The sequence below is a fragment of the Pinus tabuliformis genome, chromosome 9, assembly GCF_031772625.1.
Source record: "Pinus tabuliformis cultivar Carrire ecotype Pingquan chromosome 9, CPIR1, whole genome shotgun sequence".
Classification (NCBI taxonomy): domain Eukaryota; kingdom Viridiplantae; phylum Streptophyta; class Pinopsida; order Pinales; family Pinaceae; genus Pinus; species Pinus tabuliformis.
In genome coordinates, this window is record NC_142307.1 from 1,351,544,645 (window position 1) to 1,351,570,522 (window position 25,878).

General features: G+C 40.4%; 1 protein-coding gene across 7 annotated transcripts in view; it reads left to right on the forward strand.

Annotated features, from left to right (window-relative positions):
* LOC149153510 (protein TRIGALACTOSYLDIACYLGLYCEROL 3, chloroplastic-like) overlaps positions 1 to 25,878 on the forward strand; it is a 114,615-nt gene that overhangs the window by 87,405 nt on the left and 1,332 nt on the right. The gene's annotated exons all lie outside the window — the stretch shown is intronic.

Here is a 25,878-nt window from a genome sequence, read left to right on the forward strand (position 1 = left end):
TCCAACACCCTCTTAACTAAGGAGGTATTCATAATTGTCCAACGAGCACTAGGACATTACTCCCTTTGAAAAGTTCTCACAATAAGAGTTAGATTGGTAAGCCATCTGTAAGCATCAACATTATGATAAATCAACACTGTCTTTGAGGCCTAACTAGATAAGCTCTACTTCATTCAAGAGCATTATGCTGGGAGGCTTTACGTGTGATACCTCACTACCTCTACAAGGCACATACCCCATCCGAATGTCTACAAGGTATGTCCTTTTAGGACTATTCTTATCTTGGATTTCCAATCCTAATTCCTCAAAGAATATTGGTCCTCTTCGACCACTCTTGTCTTGGACACCTATCCTATCCTCAAAGAGTGTCGGTCCGTTTCCTTTCCTGGATGTTCTTGGTACCTATTCGGCTTCTTACTTTCACTAAATGCCCCCCTTGGTGCAATATGTCTCTCGACATCTTCGAGAGTTTCCTTAAGCCATGAGGGTCTCCTTTTTGAGGAGGAGGGCTCATGAGGAGGTGGATCAATGGGGTCCATTGGTCCTTCAACATCGGGCATCGACTCATCCTGCAGTTCTCCCTGGTTCTCTTTTGTCCTTGCTTGGAATAGGAAGGTTCCTAATCTTCCCAAGGGCAGCATCTTCATCGAAGCTGACATCATGACTTATCTCCACTTCTCTTTGACCAAACAAATAGATTCTATATGCCTTTGAAGTTTCAATGTAGCCCACAAATGTTCCTTTCTTTCCACATGCATCGAATTTGCTTCTCTTTTCTTTTGGCAATTGAAAATACACAGGGCTACCAAAAATTCTAAAGTGAGAAACATCAGGTTTCATACCAGTGAAAACTTCTTCGGGAGTTTTGGAGTCCAACCCTTGATGAGGGCAACTATTTTGAACATACACAACAGTGTTGGCAACTTCCGCCCATAGGAACGTTGGAAGGATTTGATCATGAAGCATGGCACGGGTGGCTTCTATAATAGAATGACTCTTCCTTTCAGCAACACCATTTTGCTCCGGAGTATATGCGGTAATAGTCTCCCTCTTAATGCCAGCTTCTCTACAATAGTCATTGAACTCATTTGATTCATATTTGGTTCCATTATCGATCCTCAATATTTTGATCTTCTTCCCTGTTTGATTTTCGACCAAGGCTTTGAAAGAGCGGAACCATGTGAACACTTCGTCCTTCTTCTTCAAGAAATAAATCCAAGTTTTGCGAGAGAAGTCATCCACAAAGATAGCATAATATAAATATCCTCCCAAAGATGTCACGAGCAACATACTAGATAGATTAGAATGAACCAATTGCAAAATGTCAGTAGTCTTGCTATCACTTGAGGGGAATGGTCCCCTTGTATGTTTTCCTTCGGCACATCCCTGACAAACATCTTCATGTTCTACTTTAAATTCAGGCATACCTATCACCATCTTCCTTGCATCAGGTAGAGCCTTATAATGTAGATGAGCAAATCTCCGGTGCCATAATTCAGATTGAAGAGATGTGTTGCAAGGCATAGCTCCCAATGGGCTTCCCCCAACTTGATATAGGGTATCAACTCTGAATCCAAAATTAAATGATTCTTTGAAATTTGTTTTCCAAACACGTACCTTTCCATCGATGAATGCCACCTTGAATCCTTTGTCCTCCATTGTCGAGATGGATACCAGGTTCTTCTTTAGATCAGGGACATATAGTACTTCTTGTAGATGAATGGTGCTACCTTGATTTAATTGAAGACTAACATTCCCAACTCCTTTCATGGGATAGGTGACATTGTCTCCAAGAATGATTTCCAAATTTGTATCCTTTTCTATTAGATTTGAAAGAGCTTCCTTATACCCAGTGAAGTGTCTTGAGGCACCACTATCAATCAACCAATTTCCCAAGGAATCCTGTGGGGAGGCAGTAGAGAGGGAAAATATAAGATAAAATTACTTATGTTTGTTATCTACAACATTATACTCATCATACCTGGAGTTTTTGGGAAGTCGACCATTTCCATGTTGAGTAGCGGGAGCATTCCTTTTCCCTTTGTTGTTGAATCTGCCATTCCTTTGATTGTTGTTGCCCCTGAAATTGTTGTGGTAGTTGTTGTCATCATCCTGAGGTGTATCCCTTCTATTAGGACACTCCCTAGCATATTGGCCAAACTTGTTACAAATAAAGCATCTACCCTTTCTTCCATCTTTGAATCTTGGTCTTCCTTGACATTTCTTCTTTGAACCTGCATTGTTCTTCTTTTTAGCATGAGCGAAGAATGCAGTAGGATCATTTCTATTTGAAGGCATGTCTCTCTCCATCATTCTTGTTTCTTCTTGAGTACATCTAGTCAACAATTCATCAAAACCTGGAATCCTATCATTGTTGAGGATAGTAGTGTTGAACACATGCCATTCATGAGGGAGACCTCCAAGGGCAATGAGAGTGAGCTCCCTATCAACAATAACTTCTCCAATTGAAAGAAGATCATTTTTGATCTCAATAATTCTTATGAAGCAGGATTGGATATCTTCACCTCTTCCCTTCTTTATTGTCCTTCAACCTGTTTTTGAGAAAGAGGACTTGGTTTGCATTGCTAACTTTGAACATGCCAACCAACCTATCATACATCTCCTTAGATGTGTTCAAATTGGAGATGTGTGCAACCAAATTCTTGTTAATAGAATCCCTGATGATCTTCTTAGCTTTGACTTCACCTTTCTTGTACTTTGTCTTAGCGGCAGCTGGTGCATTTGAAGGAGGTTTAGTAATCTTTCCCTGCACATAGTCCATAACATCATGCTCTTCCAAAGTCAAATCAAGAGACATCTTCCATGCGTGATAATCAAACTTATCATTGAGCTTATCATCAGGTTTGAAGTAAGATGCGGAGGCCATTGAATCTGGTCCTTGTCCAACAAATCTTAGTGATTGTTCTTTTAAGTGATTGTTGTTTTCACTCTTGCTTGGGCTTTGTTTTCACCTCAGCTCTGATACCATGTTAATTTTAGATAATGGTATGCTCTATGCTTAAGAGCAATTTACTTCAATTTTTCTTATTAGCCCAATATCAATTTCCAGATTAGCAATCACATTATCATGATAGTAAATGCAGATGGAACATAAATAATAAATAGAAGACAAGCCAAGAAATGAGGACACAACATTTGGCGGATGCCAGGGAAAAACCTCAATGTGGGGAAACCCTTTGATCAAATCTTCTTATTATTCTTCAAAATTTCAGCAGAGAGAGAGAGTACAATATACAAAATTCACTTGCCCAAACACAGTCAAATCTGTCCAGTCAAACTGTAGTCAACAGGATGCCCTAACTAGAAAATCAATGCTGGTCAAACCAATAGAATTACTCCTCCAAATCAGCTCGGTCAAACCCAGTCAATGCGACCTCCAACAACAGTCCAAATAAGCCCAAAACAATCCTGAAGAAATCGATCAAACTTGGTCAACGCATAGTCAAACCTACAGTCAAACTTGCTGCAATCAACGCTGGTCAAACAACACAAAAAATCTCGGTTTCTGTGCCCAAATATGCGGCCTGCCCAAACAGAGACATTCCCACAAAAATCGCAGTCAAACAAGGTCAAATGTTGCTCGGTCAACGCTAGTCACAGTTGGCTGCAACTCGATCAACGCAGAAATCAAAAAGCTCAGTCAAACTTTCGCACGTGTGGAGGAGAATAAGGCTGTCTTGAAATTTGTACAACCTAATCAGATGAGCAAAGAGAGATATGTGTGTGATGATGAATGTCCAAATGAGGTAGATGCTCCTTCTATTTATATGCAACGTTGAAGGTGAAGAGACATGACTTTTAGGCTTTTGAGCCTACATTAGATCGCTGGCCGACCTTGACAATTTGTCCATAGAAGAAATAAATTTATAATTTCATTTATACATGTCAGATTGAGATCTAATCCTACACCTTTCGGAAAAAGGAATCCATCAAAAATATCATCTCCATCATATGAGCTGTCCAAGGTGGAGTTTGGCCTTAGTTGCCAATTTTAATACTTTCCTAGCATAAAATTATTGTCTCTATTGTGCATGGTTGTCTTTCTATGATCTTCACTATTTCTACTGCATTTACTGTTGAGATTTTCTGAAGTGTAATTATTCAATGTTAATAGTGGAATAAATACTAGTTGGAAATCATTAGGAAGTAATTATTTGGCAGAAAGTCGTATTCTATTGTACATCTTGTAGAAAATTCAATATGGTATCAGAGACATAAGAAGAAAAATAAAATTATTGTAATGTTTGCGTCATGGGTTTCATGAGTAGGAGATTTTATTTTTAGTTAAGGCTCCCATTGTGAGCTCTTAGGGTTTTTGTCATCTAGTCATAAAAGTCTAAAGAGTCATTGTCATGTATTGAAGGCATGTTACACATGGTAAAAGGTCAAATTTGTTTTGTAAGTCACCCTCCAAGACCTTGTCACTAGTCCTCACTCAAGTCGGCCTACAATGAAAGGATGATTCGAGAAAGATGAAGTCGGCCTACCCTTGTAATCATGTCGGCCTAACTGTCATGGACAAACAACTATATATAGCAGTGCTCGACCTCATTTGGAGGCAATCAATTCGGTGAAGCAAGTCTCTAATATCAAGTGCACAAATCATCCTAGAAGGAGCCTTAAAGTCAGCCAAGGAGGAAGGAGGGATTGCGAAGGATAGTTTCATCATTGTGGACTATTTTGGGCTAGTTTACCCTCACATGTGCAAAGGTTGCAGGTCCGAAGTTGGCAAGGAAAGGTTGAAGATTGCAGTCAACTAAAAGTGATCTTGTTTGGGTGGAAAACTTCGCTCAAGGATGCTGAGTAAGAAAGAGAAAAGAGTCTCCTTCTTGAGGAGACTATTCAAGAAGCAAAACTGATCTAGGGTTTCTGTTGTGAAGAAAAGGTATTGCAGACCTACAAGAAGAGGCCGAAATTCTGAAGGAAGCCGAGAAGAGGAAGAGGAAGAGCAACATTGATCTAAGGGTGAAGAGGAGACTTGTGACTTGGTCTTGGAAGGGCTCTAGTGTCAAGGGTCTTTGTCATGGTCTTGGTATTCATCAATTGAAGGTTCTATAAGAATAACTTGTTTGGGTTTTCCTCTCAAAGAGTGAGAGGTTTTGGTCCTGGCTGACAACCTATATACTGTGTCTCTTGTCTCTTTATTGTTCATGAATTGGTAATTGTCTTGATGAAAAGAACACAATAATAACTCAAGAAGAGATCATAATCAAGAAGTAAAAAGACTATCACAAGCAATTATCATAATTAGAGAAATCACCTATCTATTGATTTCCTAGATTTTTCAACTAGTAGGATGGTTGGTTCAATGAAATGGGAGCCTTTTAGAGGCCATGATTGACAACTATGAGCAACATAATACCAGGGATGTTCTGAAATTTTTTGAGGACACTAGACCTAGCTATGATGGAGTGCTCGAATTGGAAATGGCTGCAACACTAAATTTTAATCTTGGTCAATCGGCTGCAAGCATGAGGCCAAGTAAAGGTCACTATTTGGAGCCCAAATCACGTAAGAGGAAACTCGAAGGAATATTTGACTTTCATTGGAAGGACATAAAATCTAATGAATCACCAAATATAGTGGCTACAACCACAACTCCAGGCAAATCCTTGGATGAAAATCGAATCAATGCACTGAACTATAGAATCCTTGGAAAGCTTGGATTGAGAGACAAGAAAGATTAGACCAAACATTCCACACAACCCAAAAGCGACACTGCTCCCACAATAAATCATACTAGACTAGGACGAAGATTAAAAGAAATTGATGAGAAAGTATATCAGATACAAAACAAAATTAAGCACGAGAGTATGTCTTTACAAGAAGGAAATATGTTGCTGAGTGATATGAAAGTGTCATGTGGAAAAATTTGAGAGCATAGAAAAACCTTGGATCAAGGATTGGTTCCCCTAAAGACATGGATCCCTTGAATAGAAGAAAATGTGCAGACCATTAAGGAAAAGTTGGGGACCATGAACGCTGGTTTAAGGAAAAGCAAAATCAATGCCCTGATGCAGATTCTATTAAGTAAGAAGCATCAAATGACAAAGACCCAAAGAGGCAAGAGGAATATGAGACCCAATTGATTGGTGAAGAGTGCAATAGTGAAGAAACTTTTGGAACAAGAAAAAGGGAAGTGGAAGATGTAGGGCCTGTTACCAACCATTTTGTGGGTGATATCCCCAGGATATTTTTTTTCTCCAAGATGGTCCTCAGCCGGCAGCTAGCAGTGCTTTGCAACCACCAACTAGCTCGTCGTGCCATTGTTAAAATTGGCAACTAGGGCCAAACTCCATGTGGGTCATCTTATTTATGGCAACTGATATTTTTCTTGGATCCCTCTTATCGAGAGGTGTAGGATTGATCTAAAGATCATCCGATTCCGATAAGTATTCACGGAGATATGAATTTTATTGTGTTATGGGACAATTCGTCAAGGTCGGCCAGCAACCAAATAACCCCCACATGTGCTCAATGTTTTAGTATAAAAGGAGGTGACTTGATAGTCATTTGCACACACTTCACTCTTGATTTCTCTCCACTTGTTTTGGGTTTTAGTGGAAGAGAAGTCTAAGAGGAGGAGGCCCTAGACGCAGGAGGAAAGGAGACTAAGGGAGCTGCCCTAGCCCTAGACACTATCTAAAGAGACCTAGACGCATGCACTATGGATGTAGTCATGAAGGATGATTATCATTGGAGAGAGGCACCTATGCTGCCCTAAAGGAGGCTCTCCTACGTTGTCCTAGAAGAGGCCTTATCACAGATAAGAAGACGTCCTAATTGCAATCAGGAAGGAGAAACCTTATCACAGTCATAGAGACCTTAACGCAGTCATAAAAGAATACCTTAACGCTGTCTTGAAGGAGAAGCTTTAACACTGTGAAGGAGGCTTCCATAACGCTGTATGGAGAGGCCTAAACACAGGTCCTATGCTGCTGTTCTAGAGTGCCCTAGATGCAATCATGGGAAGATAAAATCACAGTCATACGCTATCACAAATGAGGCTATTTGTCACAGCAAGGAGAGGCTTAAATACACGGCCTTAGGAAGACTCTATACGCTGTCCAATGAAGGTCTAAAAGAGCCCTAGCCATAGTCAATAAGTGGAGATCAACTTACAGCTAGCCGCAGTCCCAATGAGAGGATTCTAGTCTCACCCTAACTGCTGGTTATGGAGAAATTTGGCCGCAGTCCTTCTGGGGTTGATTTGTTGACTATGGGATAACATTAGGAGTAGCATGGACTGCCAATGTGTGAGGGTAGGTAGGACTGTTGATGGCCTAACCTGTCCATGATAAAGGCTGCCCAATCTACTGTTTGAATGTCATCCAATGCAACAAATAGAGAATCCTCTAAACTACATGATGATGCAGTTCAGGAAGGTACAACAGTATGAGATGTGACAGCATTGTGATAAGGGGCAGCATGATGTGGAATGCTATTGCATAATGATGGGCATCATGACAAAGTGAAGTGTAGCATGTTGTGTGCAACACTTGCAAAGTACAGTACAATGATATAAATGCTACCATGAGATGCAGCAGGATGGGTACAGTGAGGTACAATATGAGGCAGCATTGGTGAGTGCAACAAGATGATAAGTTACAACAAGGTGCAACAATATGATGTGTGTAGCATGGTAATGAGGTCCAACGTGATGATTAGGTGCAACACAATGATAGGTGCAACATGGTGATGGAGTCACCTTGGAGAATCAGTGGAAGCAACATGTTTTCAACTGAGTTCAGCTACCTCATGTATCATCTTCTCAGAGATGATCTATGCTCTTATTTAGATAAGTCAAAGTGTTGACTTCTGTTGTATATGTACTATCTCTCTCTCTCTCTCTCTTTGTGCTGAACTATTGAAGAACATATAAGAAGAATTGATCAAGGGTTTCCACACATTGGGGTTTGTCCATGGCTAGCGCCACATCTTGTGTCCTCTTGTCTTATGCGATTTATGTTTATGTCCTATCTGCAATTTACTATTATGCTGATGTGATTGCTAATCTGGAAAAGATATTGAGCTAACTGTGAAAATTGAAATAAATTGCTCTAAGCATAGAACATACCTAAAATTAAAAACGATTTCTCCGCCTCCTGAGGCAACCATGTGGTTCCTCACCCATCTATCACGATCATATGTTTGAAGGTGGGCCTCTCGAACCTAAAGGTATGCCTTGTCATTTGGTAATTGAGTATTGTATTTTGCTTATCATGGATACTTTTGGGCATGGATTAATGGGGGGATTCGACATAAAGAATGGGTTAGGTCTGTGTTCTTGTCCCCTAGACCTCTTTTGGATGTTAACCTTGGACCCTAGTCTCGTGGGATCTATTTTACTAACCTTTGGGCTTTAGGGTTGGTATTACATGGGAAACCCCGATTTTGGTTGCGTGGTCCCGCTCCCTCCTTCGCATTTATCTCTCCCCTTCCACTCATTATAACCCCATTCATCCTTTCTCCCACCTGGGTCCACATTCCTCCACTAGGTCCACATAGGGTTAGCCTTCCCCCTCCCCTTGCCCACACCTTGGGTCGGGCCTGGAATGATGCTCCGAAGGTTGATGTAGCTGAAAATAAAAGTAAAAGCATAATTGGCCACATTCAACAGGAAGAAGTACCACAAAATGCAAAAGATGTCTGGGACAAACATATTTAGCACATGGGCAAAAGCCAATACATGAACTCCACCCCATTATCATGGCCATCACCTTGGTTCCTATATGCCCTAAATGAGCCTCCTTTATCATTTAAGAACCCATGATTGCCCCAACCCCTGGTAGGCAATGAACTGCCCTACCCTTAAGGGGGTATCAACTACTATACCTTACACATTATGCTCTTTCCCTTGAGCCCTGAGTAGTTAATCAAAGAAAAATCATAAAAGGCAAAAGGCATATAAAGAAGGGTGGAAAAATCAAGGCCGGGGCACCTCATGTACCACGATTGCTCCCTCCTATACATTATATACCCAAGTGTGGGCCTCCCTTTCGCTAGCTACCCTAGTACCCCAACATGTGGCGCATGTGAAAATTTGGAGACCCAAATTTCTACTGCAACAACTGATTAAGTTTCTTCTATTTGTTAAATAACTGAACAAATTATTTACTGTGTTCTACGGTAAATATCGAAACCAATACACTGTAGCCTTCACTAATTAAATTATATGCGGAAACAAGAACTGAGCAAGAAGAAATACACAACACACAATGGACACCGTTGTTTTTGGACAAATGTCCCCAGAAAAACCCAATGTGGGAAAACGGTGCAGCAGCTGAGGGTTTGTATTATTAAGCAGTAGTTTTCTGAATACAATTCTTCGGATGCCCAAACTGGCAATCCTATACAAAGATCTAACTGGGCAAAAAGGTAGTGAGATGATCTCACCCTGTCACTAGAAGATCCGACACTGATTTGCGCTGGAGATGAGCCTCTGCACTGCCTCTACGCAGCACTGCGTCACTACTGCTGGGACTGCGCTACACCTCCTCTCGATCCTCTGCTAGCTGGAAACTTCGACCCTCTGGCCTCCCGGTCTCACACCCCGGCTCCGACACTAGATCCTGACTATTCCTCAGCAGAATTTCAGACTCCCTCTGAAGCTTTGCGCTACCACAACATAGCTCTGCGTGGCCCTGCGTCAGCCTCTTTGGACGTCTTTCTGCCCTCTCTGCCTTGTACTCTTCGGATTAGGAAAACTTCCTCCGGAAACTATCCCTACCCCTCACTGCAAGAAATCACCTCGATCACTTCTTCGGCTACTGCTGCACTACTCTGTTGAGAAAATCGATCTCTGATCTCTCACTCGATGTGATTTCCAAATGTCCATCAAGCCTCTTCTTATAATCTTCACGTTGATCAATCAACCTCCCAGATTAGATTTTAATCAATGGCTCAGATCATTTTGGCTTGATCCTCGTCTTCTTGTAGAAGTTTCACCCCCAGTTTAATTAATACCCTTTAATTATTTTAATTTCCTAAGTTTAGACTTAGGCATCCATTAAAAATAATGAATTATTTTAATAAAACTGTTTTCGGGTGGAATTTCCCAAAACAATTTCTGGGTATTCTGGAATACATGTGTCCTAGCCTCTCTGCAAATTTTGAGGCTTAGAGCACATCCGATGCTACAAGAAATCAAAACTCCCCCTTAGCGAGGAATGTGCTCTAGTAATGCAACCTGCTGAAGCATCACTTGGACTCTGTAACATCTCCCTCTGCGCTGCTCATGTCTGACATCACTGCCCACCAACTACTGCGCAAATGGTGCATCTGCGCTGCTACTGGCCCTGCCACTGCATCTGCACTGCAACCCTCTCCAACTGCTGCTGCTGTTGCAACAACAACAACAACAACAACAACAACAATGGAAAAGCATCCAAAATACTGAACAAGTGTTCAACATGATGCATTTGTTGCTGGAGTTTTGACTGCTACTAGTCTCTGTGCTGACCCTCTGAAGCCTTTGCGTTGCTGCTGACTCTGCACTGTGCCAACTGCACTGCTGCCAACTCTGCTTTGCGCTGCTCAGTCTCTGGCGCTCCTAGCCACTGCAACTGTCACTCTGACACTCCTTTGCACCAACTGACACTGGTCCATCTTGCTACTTTTGATATGGGCTCCCGTAGCAAGGTATTGATCCAAGAGTTGGAATCTTCAAGTATCCTGCCCATCTGCAGTACTTTCGAACTACAGTGCTAGATCACCCCACCTTTCCCCTGGGGGTATCTGGGCAACCATGGAAAACTCCTCCTCCTCGATCTTTGCGGTTGCAGCCTGCGGATCATGTTTCTCGTCCTTGTCCTTCTTCTTGAGAGGACACTGTGTAGTGTAGTGACCAAATTCACCACACCGGAAACATTTGATCTTTGAGACATCCTTCTTCTGCCTCCGCTGCTCCTGTTGCTCTTTTGATGCAAGGGCTACATTCTCTTCCTCCTCCTTGGTCTTCATCCCACTGCTGCTGCTGCTATCAAGTTTGCACTTGACTAAGTCTCGCCTCATCTCTTCCTGTTGAAGAGTGACCCACATCCCTTCCCAATTCGACAATCTCTCTTTGCCCAGGATACTCTGGACAAACACTTGCCATTCTTCTAAGACTGAATTTAGGGCCAACCTCACCATCTCTGTAGGTTGAGGTGATGACCCTATAGCTGCCAACTGATCTTAGACTTCCTGAAGCTTCAATATGAACAGATCAATGCGTTCCCCCTTCTGCATCCTCGCAGATCTCATTTTCTCCTCCCAAGTACATCTTTCGCTGCTCGGAAGATCCCTAATTCAACGTAGCGAAGGCATCCCACATTCCTTGGAAGTCCCTTTGCCAACAATTGATCCAAAATGGATTTTGGATAGACTCCTAAGTCTAAGCGTTCCTCACAGAGGAAAATGAAAGTCCAAGGAAGTTCCTGGACATAGCCCCATTGCAAAGATCTTTTCATTCTAAATCTACTGCAACTTGAATAGGCAAAAATGGACTTAGGATGCAGAAGTTATCACCAAAAGAAGATGCCCTATGTTCTTTAGAAAAAGAGGAAAAATCCTCTAAAATGTGCAAAAAACCCCTTATAAAGCGAAATCGCATTGGACCAGGGCAAAAGAGCGGACTTAAGCGGAAAGGGGAGAAACCTCCGATCTGCCGATCCAATGTATCGGATCGAAGGCAGACACATATGCGATATCGGGACCTTGGATCTGGTGATTGTGATCATGTGATACGCCGAACGCCGATGATCGGATGATCGGATTCAGCATCGGCGATGCACAGAACCCCGGGCCGAGCGACATTGCGATCGGCGATTGGCGATCGACGACCCCTAATGCCGATAAAAGCACCGGACCCGATAAGTTTTCAAAGCTCGATTGTATAAAATTTCAGGTCTGGGAATTTGGATTTTCACGTATTTCCCGTGTATTTGGGATTTTACCCAAAACACATATGCGATGTGATAAGCGATGAATCCGGACCTGAAAGGGTTTATGAATGCATAACATTTCAAGTCCGCCATAAAGCCATTTTGCGGGATTTTCAATGTTTTAATGTATTTTTCAAATACAAAGGGAAACCACGAAACGAGCGGGATTTCGGGCGGGCCGTAGGCGGTAAGTGGTTTTGGCCGGGCTCCGCCCGAGCCCATACACTGGCTACCACGTGGCTAGGCGCCGGAGAGAGAAAACCACCCTTTTCGGGCAGGTAATCTCCGTGCGCGTTAGCCACCCGAAATCAATAACAGCTGTTGATCAACGATTACTTGCGATGGCGCCCGAAGACGGATCCGAAAGGATATAAGGTGGAATTAATGATTTTTGAAGTCCGATAGACCGCGTTTGCACGAATTTTCCTGTGTATTTGTGTATTTCTCTGTGTAAACAGAGAACGACTGTTTCTGGGGATTTCAAGCGCCGATGGTTCCTCCCATTACAGAACAGGTGGCCACCATCCCTGAAGGCGTTTAGCAATGATTGCTAATGCTCAGAGGGGGATTTGAGCGGACAGAGACAGGGAGCCAGAGAGCTTAGAAGAGGAAAACGAACAAACAACACCGATTGGCTTAAAAGCCACAGAATGACAGAGGCAGTGGCAAGCTGAGGGCAGTGCTGGGATAGGAGCGCAGAAAGCAAAAGCTAGAGAGCTGCAGAGGGCCAAAGAAGCCAGAGCCGAAGAGCCAGAGCGAGAGCCGAGAGCTTGAAGAGCCAGGGATAAAATAGTATCTAAACCCATTGTTTCTGTGTAAAACAGTGGAGTTGAGCCAAGAGCTTGTAAAAAGGACTTTGCCATAATCCTAGAGAGCCTAGTTGAGTCGACTAGAGCTCACGGAGATGTAGCCCAAGAGTTTTGGGTGAACTCCTAATTAAATTGCTGTCCTATGTGTTTTGTTTTATTGCTGCATTGTTTACTGTTATATATATATGTTATATCAACATAACAATAGAATATTAAAAGCACATAAATAGTTTAAAACAGACATAAGCATACACCTTATTTTCAAGCACATATTTAATTCCACATTGGTTAATCATCAAGACTTGGGAATAAATAAGCTTTGGAAGTGGGAGAGGTTCTTGTAAGTTAAACAAGAAGCCTAAGTGCCCCATTTTCAGATCAACAATGTTACATACAACGTGATCCCTCACTCCGTTGAGGATCAACCGCTTGCCTTCGCCATCTTAGCCTTGTACTTCTTGAGTGGATCTGGATCTGCGGGTTCAACTACCACACTATCGACATAGGCATGCTCATCCAGAAGGCAGGAGATCCTAGCCTTCCAGATCACATAGTTGGATGCTTCGTCCAACCGATCTTGATCTCTCAGCCCATTATCTACCATCTCTGCCAACAAAAATTTCGAACTGCCTCCTCTCTTCTCTGCGCTGTTGCTAGGCTGGCCTATGCACTCCCTACTAGAGTTAGTAGATCTGCACCTCTCTACTGTTGCTCAACAATGAGAAAACAAATTCCTTGGCTAGGAATTCTCTGAGGAAGAAATTCCCTCAAAAAGTGTCTCCTTCCTTCTTTTGACGTTTTTTTTGCCCCAACAACAACTGCAAAAAACTGCGTCCCACTTGAAGACTGCTCTACGCTGAAGCTTCTGCTGCGCTGCTCCCTCTGCCGCTGACAAATCTCGATCTGGAAATCTTACCTCTCTGTCAACTCACTCGGAGAGAGATTTTCCTCAAGAATCTTTCCCTCTTGGCCTGCACTGCGCAATCCCTCTGGGAATTCGATCTGCTGCCTATGCAACACTTCGATCTCCCTCCTCTTCAATGCTCGACTCTTTTGGTCTGCTCTCTTGCTTCACCTACTCTCCGATACCATGTGAAAATTTGGAGACCCAAATTTCTACTGCAGTAACTGATTAAGTTTCTTCTATTGGTTAAATAACTGAACAAATTATTTACTATGTTCTACGGTAAATATCGAAACCAATACACTGCAACCTTCACTAATTAAATTATATGCGGAAACAAGAACTGAGCAAGAAGAAATACACAACACATAATGGACATCGTTGTTTTTGGACAAATGTCCCTGGAAAAACCCAATGCGGGAAAACCGGTGCAACAACTGAGGGTTTGTATTATTAAGCAGTATTTTTCTGAATACAATTCTTCGGATGCTCAAACTGGCAATCCTATACAGAGATCTAACTAGACGAAAAAGTAGTGAGATGATCTCACCCTGTCACTGGAAGATCCGACATTGATCTGCATTGGAGATGAGCCTTTGCACAACCTCTACGCAGTACTGCGTCACACCCACACAGTCACTGCTGCTGGGACTGCACTGCACCTCCTCTCGATCCTTTGCTAACTGGAAACTTTGGTCCTCTAGCCTCCTGGTCTCACACCTTGGCTCTGCTACTAGATCTTGACTGTTCCTCAGCAAAATTTCAGACTCACTCTGAAGCTCTGCGCTGCCACAACGTAGCTCTGCGTGGCCCTACGCCATCCTCTCTAGACGTCTTTTTGCCCTCTCTACCTTGTACTCTTCGGATTAGGAAAACTTCCTCCGAAAACTATCCTTGCCCCTCACTGCAAGAAATCACCTCGATCACTTCTCCCGCAACTGCTGCGTTGCTCTTTTGAGAAAATCGATCTCTGATCTTTCACTCGATGTGATTTCCAAATGCCCATCAGGCCTCTTCTTATAATCCTCTCGTTGATCAATCAACAACCCAGATTAGATTTTAATCAATGGCTCAAATCATTTTGGCTTGATCATCGTCTTCTTCTAGAAGTTTCACCCCCAGTTTAATTAATACACTTTAATTATTTTAATTTCCTAAGTTTAGACTTAGGCATCCATTAAAAATAATTAATTATTTTAATAATACTGTCTCTGGGTGGAATTTCCCAAAACGATTACTGGGTATTTTGGATTACATGTGTCCTAGCCTCCCTGCAAAATTTGAGGCTTAAAGCACATCCGATGCTACCAGATTTCAACAGCCTAGGGCTGCCCCTTTTCATTCCCTACTCCATTCATCTCTTTATCACATGCCACCACCCTTTGAAGGATGTACCTTGTACATACTATCCCCTTTAAAGGTATAAACCACCTAATAGGATACTTGATTAACCCCATTTGGAGCTTGGAGACATTAGCACATGCCAAAGCTCACTATGGAAAGGCATGCCATTATGAAGTGCCCACTTGTTGTCCATGGTTTGTAAGCTCTTTAACTCGATTTCCTTTGATGACTTGTTGTACTGGAAGGCTAGGGAACGCATTGGATCTTATGCAGGAGTGCAGATGGTCTCCATTTTGGGTATGGTGTCCCTATACGGGGTTCTAATCGTTCAGGGGGCTACATTGGCACATGTAGGGTGTGTGTTGAGAGCCATGGATCTCCACAACAGTAGACAACACTCCATGGATCCCCAAAGATGTTCAAAGATTGCTCGAGATTCACCTACTGGACGAGGAAGATGCATTTGGCTCACCATGCCCAACCGGCCCCACAGTTGTACCATACACTTGACAAATGACCCAGGACTTGTACGCTGATGTGGCATCACTTACACCATCATATGAGCCCTTACAGATGGTCTACATGCATCTTTGACCTACTTGGAGGCCCATGAGGTTACTTGTTTGCCCTCACACCCATTGGGAGCACCACAGGTTTATTATTTGGAGAACAAGGGGCCAACCCCTTGTCCACTATTTTTGGGAGTCTTATTCATCATTGTGGCACTTACGGACTTCATCGTGATTCTTAGAAGGCCCAACGATATGTTTATTGATCATTTGACCTCTTGAGAGGCTTCTTTTGTTTATGAGCTAGTTTGGTGGGCTTGTCACCAAAAGTTAGTTGTTTTGCACATTATTTTATTTTAGGGGCTAATGTAGGCCCAAGTAGCTAAATCAAACTCATTAGAAGTGTATAAATAGAAGTGATGAGGATTCATTTTAGCATCATCACTTGGATTGGATCATTCTCTCTCTTGAGATTTTCGCTATTCCTTCTTGGTGGACGAAATTGGAGTATGGATGAATTTTGATGTTTGGATTACATTTTCTTGTCTTGGAGCTTCTTGATTGGCAAATCTATTGATGGTTGGATATATTCTCTTACATGTAAGTACAAACTTAATGCTATTTTCTTTTACTTTGTCACATGCATTGATAATGGGATTTTCACTATTTTAGGGCTAATTGCTGCATGCATTTACTGCTAAATTGTGGAATTATGTTTCTATATAGCATATCTCTATGTATGGGCCATGTATGTTGAACGAATTTTCCTAGAGATCGAATTCATCTTGATAAGCCATCTTGATTTGCAAACGAAGTATAAACGCTTTAAGGTCACTTTCCTTTTTCCCTAATGCCAAACGAAGTTGTCCTTAGAGCCTCCTTGAGTTAGAAACGAAATCCATTCTCATTATTCTTCTTGACTCCATATCCCCAAAGGAATTAGGCACTGGTCCACCATAAGGTGATCACCCTAAAACCATTTTTCTTTTCCTCCTCTCTAGGTCTAGCCACGTTGGGTCACCTAGGGCATCATTTTCCCAACAAAATACCCATAGAAAAAGTTCGATCTCCTGGCCTCTCCTGCGCTGGTGTGTCCTCAAGGTCTCCTCCAAATTTGAAGAAATTCTGACAGTGGGATTGTGAGATATCCCAAGCCCTAGCCCTGAGATCAAACTTTGCCCTGGGTTTCCCTAGGCTAGCACCTCATAGGATCATTTTGGCATCTTTAAGTGGAAATTCTTTCTTTGATCCTCTTCCCCTCCTTGTTTAGGTTAAAATCATCATTGGTTGCTAAACTCCCTCCTCTTAACCTAAGTTGGGTCCACTTGGTCCCGTGTGGTCCCATTTCTCATCAAAGTCAATTCTTCAAAGACAACTCGGGAATCCAAGTTTTGCAAGGATTTTAGGGATTGGGGAGCTCCTTCACAAGTCACACTCCTTTAACCTAGCCCTTAAATCCTCACCTCCTCCTAGAAAGCCTTGTACCTTGCTTAAGAAGCAAGCAAGCCCCACTCTTGACTCCCTTCTAGGAAAGGATCATTGAGGTCACTTCATATCCATTGTTGATCTATCCTTCACAAGTGAATCTCTATACACCGGGTTTCCTCCCATCGGTGAAAGTCCATAAAGAGTAGGGAGCCTTAGCTGAGGTGATAGTGGGCTAAGTCTTTAGCATTGCCCTTGATCTAGCATATGCCCCTTTAGGATTCCCTTTTTGGCCCCTTGCTAGTTTGAGTGGTAACAGGGCCGAGAACAGAATTTGCCTCAATAATAGCATATATTTGTACTCTTAGCGTAGGATGGATCTATGAATCCGTAATGAAGGGAGTGACTATTGCATGGTGACATTCCTCTCCAATATGTTAGCTATTAGGCCGCAAAAACTTAATAAGGATGCTGTGGAGATTGAAGAGGAGTTCTCATTCTTGAAGATAGAAGGGCATATTTTATGGCACCTAGGTTGGCCATTGCTTGAGGTCAAGGAATTTCCCCTATGGATCAATTTACCATGAGAGGATGAAGTAGCTTATCCAACCCCATAGAATATAGTCTTGATAAAGGGGGAAAACCCAATCATCCAATATTTGGGGCAACATTGGGTAAATTTTGGGTCAGTTGGGGCAAAAAGCCCAAATTGGGGGTTGCAATTGCAACCCCTCACATTAGAGTGAACCCCATGAAAAAATCTATTAATAAAGGGGAGTTGGAATCATTTTGGATCATGAACTTGGATTGGAATATCTCTGATTTTCTTGAGCCTGAGGCTTTGAGAGTTTTAAGACCCCTTCTTTTTTGATTAGCTTCGATGGAGGTGATCTTGCCCTACCTAGACACCTTGTTTCCCTTGTTCTGGCACAACATAGTCCCCTGAGGCAACTCAGTTTTGTTCTGGTAGGCAAGAAGAGACTTAAGGCTATTCAGTGGTCAACAACTTTAGTCAAGGCAACAAGTGCTATCTTCCCACTGTGGTCATCAAATTTTCTCTCTTCAGAAGCAATGAAGGCTACCTGGATAAAATTATGAGGCTGCCAGAGTATTGGTTGAGCAGTAAAGCCTTCTGAGTGCAACATGGCCTAACCTAGTTCAAGAAGTCAGTTCGCTGGAGTTTTAGGAGTCCAGTCTGGGCAGACGTTAGTGTTTAAGGTACGTCGAAGTGATCTGGACCCGAGGGCCACAGGCCCAAATTTGAGGCTAATTAAGACCAATGGATTGCATAATTGGGGTTCGTTCCTGGCACCAACAACAAGCTAACCAGGTGTCCTAAGGTCAACAAACATCCCACTGGGGCTACGGGTATCCTCAGGGAAAGTACCTAAACTTCCTTTCTTCTAGGTCTGCGGCTACTTCCAAATCTTGTGTAAAATCAAGGTCGGTTCTAGGTAGTTCTTCCATTATATGCAACTTTAAACTTGGACAACGGAATAGGGAATCCTAAATTGCTGGAGGAAAGAACCAGGGAAGTCGGATCACTGACCATCCTTGTAATAACACATTTCGTCACGACTAGCCAAGAGATAGTAGACAGTGTGTTGCAATCAGTTTAGTAACAGTTGATTAGATAGTATTAGCATTGTTACAATTGAATGCTGGATTATTAAATTGTGGTATTCTTGTACTGGGAAATTATTGTGGATACAATATTGTGTATTAGGCAGACAATACTAATTCATTGTGAGTTGGATGAAGAATTAGAACTTTCGCACACGACTAAAACAAGCAAAGGATCCACAACATCCACATAGCATAATCTAAAATCTATATTCAATGAATCAGCATGGCATTGAAATACATGGGTGCAAACATAACACAACAAATATAGGAAAACATGATACTTTTTGTATTGACAAATATATGAGAGAGTTTACAACCATAAATAGAAACTGACTTTGTAGATCTCTCTCCAAGTTCACTTGGCTTTCCTTGTCACAAAGCACACCTGAACATCAACCCTAATGCATGAATATGGTGACTCCTTTAGGCTCAAAGGAGCAGCATGAGGGCACTATCAAATTATCAATCTCTGAAAGCCAACCTAGACCTTATGGGAGACAGTAAATTTATAGGATGAGTGTGGTAGTTTAGGATTTACCATTCTAGGCTTGAGATCCACATATGATGGGAGGATGAGCTCAAGGGATAAGAGATAGGTCCATTAGACTAGGATCAGATAGGAATTCAAGATCTCTATCCATGGTAAACAGTTAAAACTACCTTGGAAGCTTCTGGAAGAGGTAGCTTCAGAGATATTTTTTATTTTTCCTGGATTTTTAGAATCAGTGCACTTGTAGAAGGGAGCAACATGTGCTGACGAGTGCTGGTTCTTAGGTATGCAACATGCGCTGAGCGCAGGTGGCCAAGTATGCAAGGTGCGCTGGGGCTAAAAACAGTGGTTTTAGGCAATTTGTCCCAGAAACTCGGACTTTTTGGAGAAGTGATGCTTATGGCTTTGTGAAGGGATTATGCCAAAATGTTCAAGGATGTTGATTTATCTGGTTTGCAGGCCTATTGAACAGATGTGACGAAATGGCCTGTAACACAAATGGTTTACTTCCTTTCTTTTATTGTTTGATTACCTTTTTACATTTGATTTATTTTTTCAAGTTTATTGGTCACAATGAGAGATTTGTATGTAACACCTTCTTAGCGTTTTCTCTTTTCTAGGTGGGATTTTTACATGCTAGTTGCACGGTATGAATTGCTTTCCCATCCAATATGTGGTTACTTGCCTTTATCTTTATGTTTGGCAGTAGAAAGACTCCTAGACATTTCACTGTCACTTACAAATTGCTTTGTTCAATGCTCCTGCGACAACTAGCTTGACAAATTGTTGAAGGTAATGTTAGTGGATTCATAGGAATATTACTGTCTCAATGAAGTGCTCAAATGATTTAGGCAAACTCTTTAGACTCTTAGAGTAATTACTACCATGCCCTTGTCTACCTCTCTGCCTATAGCAAGCATTATGATCTTTGATATCCTTCAATTTCAGAAGCTTTTTTGAAATTGACTCCCCTTCTATCTTAATGGAGCAAGGCAAATTTTTGAGGTACAGGACTCTATATTTGTCTAAAGTTTTAAGGAGGCTCAACAATCTCCTCCATGCCTTATAAGCACTGGTGGCATCCTGCACTTGCAGAAACATATTGGTGGCTGATAATTACATTAATGCAACAGTCTTGCGATTCTTGGTACCATAGTCTTGACTCTTTATATTCTATTTCATCTTCAGACTTATCCTCTGTTACTCGGGAACCGCTCCCTAGAGGTGGGAAACCCGTTCCAGTTTCTCCCCCGCTCCTGGAAGCTTTGGAACTGTATGGGAACGTTCCCTTTTCTGTGGGAGCTGCAATGGGAGCTTGGGAAAGTTCCGGGAGCTTTGAAGACTGTTTTTTTTGGAGTTCCCGCGTTCCCTGGGGTTGGGGAATACAAAGCATGTAGACAAATATGTTGAACTGCCCACAAAACATGAGGCTTTGTTGAAACCTTTGCAGGAAGAAAGGCCAAAGACATCCTTAACACCGATATCCTTAATTGAGAAACTGGAGCAATCTCTTGATGGGTTAAGGAAGCGTGTGACACCTCAATGTAAGGGCGATATCTGGGATGTCATGCTGATGCATATTTATTTTTTTGTTTATGTCTATGTATCGCAGAAGATTGTGTGCATATTGTATGTGGCAGTCAATGCTTAACAATTAGAGTCGCTGTATTTTTTCTCATAAGAATAACTAGAGAAACATAGGTAAAATTGTTCCTTTGTATTTTTAAGGCAGATTGTTTCAAACACTGGTCATGTGTCAGAGAACTGATAATGAACTTGACATTTTAATATTTTATATATATAAAAGGGAGAGACTCAGGAAGAGAGACACCCAGAGAATATATTTATATATAAGAGAGATTATATATTTAAATTGATTTAATATTAATTTTGATTATTATATAATTATATATTTTTTATTTTTATATTTTAATTTTTTTTATTATATAATATTACCGTTCCCGATTAGCCGTTTCCTGTAAATTTTGGGGAAACCCGACACCCGTACCCAAGTTCCCAACATTCCCATGTTCCAGAAACTCATGCAACATAGGAATTATCCCTTGTCATATATAATTTGTTAATACAACCGTCTCCTGATTCTTGGTACCATACTCTTGTTCTGTTTCATCTTCAAATCATCCCTGTCACCTTTTTTGTCATGACTTCCTTTAACTCCTGATTTTCAAAACTCGCTGTCACCCTCTGTTTCCAGATATTATGATTATGTCCATTGAACTTCTGGAAGCTGGGCAACATTATATGTTGAAGACTCACCTTTATATGTTAAAAATATAAATTCTGAATTCAACATTCAAACAACAAACTAAAAATCCAGACTTTTCACTGTCACCTCCTTCAAAGCTCTCCTCATTACTCTCCCAGGTTTTTCTTCTCTGAGTTTTGTCAAAACTAGTCTTCCGTGAGTTTTGTCAAAATTATTAAATTAAAATGAAGGAAAAAACTAGGAAAATAAATGAATTATGAGCAAACACAGAAGATAAACAAACAAGGCAGCAATTGAGGGCTTTTATTGACTGAGGCAATGGAAACTCAGCCAATTTTGGAAACCTATTATTCATCGCCTCAGTCAATAAAAGCGCTCAGTTGCTGACTTGTTTGTTTATCTTCTGTGTTTGTTCATAATTTCTTTATTTTCATAGTTTTTTCCTTCATTTTATTTAATAATTTTCATGTACCCTGCCTTGAATGTTAAGATTTTCTTTGGTTTCTTCTCATTATCCCTATTCTCCTGGCCTATTCTTTCTAATATTATCCCCTTCTCCAATTTTATTCTTATTCAATTGCATTGGTTTATTAATATTATTTTATATCTCATTTATTATACTTTATATATGTCTTCACGCCCAAATATATTTTTATATTTTTCACACAATGGTCCCTTATAATATATTTTACGACAGTTCCTCATTTATTTAATTTACTCAATGGCTATCTGTCATTTTTTTCTATTTTACTTCTCTCACGATGACTGTGAAACCTTCTCTGTAAATCCAAACACTAGCACTCTCTTTTGATATCTTTCTAAAGCTTTTTTTTTGATCCCTTGACAATGGGTGAAGTGTCCACTCGAAATCTTGGACCTTTCATACTCTTGCACACAGTTAATCTGCAGAAATACCACAAGCAGCACCATAAAGAAATTCACACACAACATACATAGAACAATATTGGAGAGAAAAAGTCCTAAGCTTGGACTGGTATATTCAAATATGACCAATGTTTTTTTCTGTCACAAGGCACATAGGTGAAGCACCAAGAGTCTCATGGGAGGTGACTCACAAAGATAAATTAAATTTTATTATGTAACTCACTGATAATAATTGCTGTTCATTTATTATCACTTAAATCAATTCTAAAGTATATAGAATAATATGACCATTATACTAATATTCTATTAAGCTGGAAGAAATTGCTAGTTTATTAACTTGAACCAATGATTCATGTATGTAAGATGCCGAAAGTTGTCCATGGATCAATATGAGTAGGGTTTCAATTAGTTATAATTAATTCCACAGGATGACGTGAAAATAACGGAAGAGGAATAGTTCTGGGTTGACAAAGAACCTAGAAGTTTAGGAAGGAGAAATTGTTTCTGCAAAAAAGGAAGAATTGCAAGACCTCCCACATTGGAATCACGCAAATGATGGTAGCTTTACAAGAAGATCCCCTGATATTGAAGGTGATCGAAACAATTCTTTGAAGAGTGGCAGAATAATTTTTATGAGCTATATGCTTGAAAGCATTTTGAGAAAGTCTAGAAGGGAAGAACCCAATGGTGTATCTGTGAAGATTTGAAAGACCTACTAAAGATTCTTGGATGACAGTCGAGTTAGGACTTAGGTACTTTGGCACACCATTCAATGGGCAGAATTATACATGGATTAAACACCATTTTGTAGGAAATGATCAACATTGAACAATAGGATTTGATTAAAGCTGCATTAATGTATAGTTTTGCACTCTGGAACCGAATCAAATATGGAAACTGCCCTAGTAGTGAATATTTTGTATGCTAATTGCCTTGAATGAATATTTTGGCACACCACAACCTTGGATTTGTCTTAACTGTTAAGCACACACTTATATTGAGAGGGGGAGGTGAATCAATATATGGTATTTTTTACTTGTTTAAACATTCATGAACCATAAGAAAACCACAAAATTTATTTTTGGAATTCTTTTTAGGCACCAACCTACTAGAGGCACGAATCCCCACTGCTACAAATATTTGTAGGCACCAACCTATTGGGGACACCAATCCCTACCACTGCAAATATTCATAGGCACCAACCTACTGGAGATACCAATCCGCACCGCTACAAATATTTGTAGACACTAACCTACTTCATGAGTCTACTTGCTACTTCTGCCTTTATTAAGTGTGTTAGTTGTTTTTGCCTTCACCAGGTGTGCTTCTCCCAAAACTTGTTGTTTTTGGCCTCTTCCCAAGAATGAACTTATAAAACATGCCATGTATCTAATTTTGTGAATTTGATTCTGAAATTTACCTGAGGCACTTTTGTAGGCCTCCTTGGATCTCTAAAAGTTTCAGCGTAAAAAGTCCCAAAAAAGAAGTTACAGTAAAAATTGCACGCTAACGTGTTTGAAACTGATTTGAGGATAATTAAAAAATCCTAACTTCCACAAGGAATATATCTGAAAGTATAATGAACCTGTTAAGCCCTATATAAGCTCCATGTTAATCCTAAAACCCTTTAATAAGCCCTAGTATTGAGTGATTACATTTCTATTGTTATATTATTATGTAGGCTAGAAACTTTCACGGTCCCATTTTATTATAATTGTACTCTTTGTCTCATATATATCTATATATATATATATATATATAGACACTAAGGAGACCTAGTGTGTGTAGAGATCTTGGGGAACATCTGATTCAAATTTCATCTTTTTTTTGCTACTATACTTTTGGAGATACACACTATGGAAGTTTAGGATTTGTGAAGGATTTTGAAATCAGTGTCAAATAGGTCAGCTTGATATTTTCACTATAATGTCTTTTCTAAGACTTTTCAGATCATGAAATATTTAGACATCTTAGGAGACATACCAAAGTATCTCAGGTAAGAATTTTAAAATTATATTTGAAGAATTGGACACATGACACATTATACAAGTTTGCTCAGACCAAAAATCAATAAGTTTTGGGAAAGTAACCATAATTTTTATTTGACACATCAAATTGTAGTCGAACCTGTGTAATTGTAGAGAAGACATATCAGAGTATTACAGATCAAAGTTTCATATTCAAAGACCTATATATATTCTAGGGAGACTTAGACTTAGGATCATCAAATCTTGTCTTTTACATTTTATACATTGTAAAAGGAGGCTTCCCCTTCAAAGAGGACTGTAATTATTTGTTTCCTATCATTGTTAAGGCGCAAGGTTCATAATAGAATCAAAGTTTGAAATTTTAACTTGAGGTATTGCTATATGTCTCCACAGGGCTTTGAAAATTTCAGTGTAAAACATCCTAGAAAATAACTTATAGTGAAATACCAAATTGACATGTTTGAAACTGATTTCAGGAGTATTTAGAAACCCTAACGTCCACAGGGCATATTTATGAAATTATAGCAAACCAAAATCTGAAATTTTTACCACAGGTATCTAGAGATCTTGCTTCTGTATCCTCAAGATTCCACTGTTTGAAACATCTCAAAAAATAAGTTATAGTGAAAATGACAAACTGACCTGTTTGAAGAAGATTTTAGGAAGCATTCAAGAACCCTAACTTCCTCAGAGCATATCTCCAAAAACGTAGCGAACCAATGCGTGAAATTTCACGCATGTATACGAAGATCTTTAGTCTATCTCCTCAAAATTTCAGTCTGAAACATTCTAGAAGAAAATTTATAGCCAAAATGCCAAGATTACTTGTTAACTACACAAATCACATTTTTGCTTCATCTTTAAAACCCCAAGAATATTCCCAAGCTTCTCTTGTGCACTTCAGATTTCGTCTTTGGTTGGGTGATCTTCAAATCCACTCATCTATCCTTTATTTATAGTGTTTCCATGTTCACTTATGGTCGACTTGTAAAACTGATTGGGCTGACCTGACATAATCTTTCAGATCTCCTCATTCCTATGGAGTTAGAGGGAGTGCCATATACCATTGGAAAGGTCTCGGAATAAGATTTTCAACTATATATCCTATGCTCTCATTTGAACTATGTGTTTAGAGTAAAAATGCCCTCAAAAACTGGTTATGCAAACTAGGCATAAAAAAAACTAGGTATCCAAACAGTATTTTCGACAATCTTCATTTTGCATCTTGTAAATTTGTAGTCTCCCTGTCTTTGATATCAATGACAACAATATTTCGAACATCAACTCCTAATCCCTCACCTTTAAATTGACATTGCAATGGATTGTTGAATGCTGTGATATGTGTATTCATATATGATAACTAATTTAACAGTTTGCATGTTTAGATGTGCATATTTTAGATAGTCTTCACATTTTTGTGCCTTATTAAAAATAGTAAATGACTGCCAAGTCTCCAAACAATGGTAAAGGAAAAGTGGCACTTAACTTATATGGTCAGTCAAACATCACGTATGATATAGCAGACACATCAACAAGCTAATGAAGAGAAGGAATTCTGTTTATGGAATATCACGTGTCCTGCCTAGCTGAAATTGAGTTCTCCTCTTGCTTTTTATGGATGCATTTTTGCTTGTATGCGTTTCAGCCAATGTTCCAAATATCGTTTTGGGGAATATAGTATATAGTATATACTGTCAAGGTTAACCAGTTAGTTTATTTAGCTGAC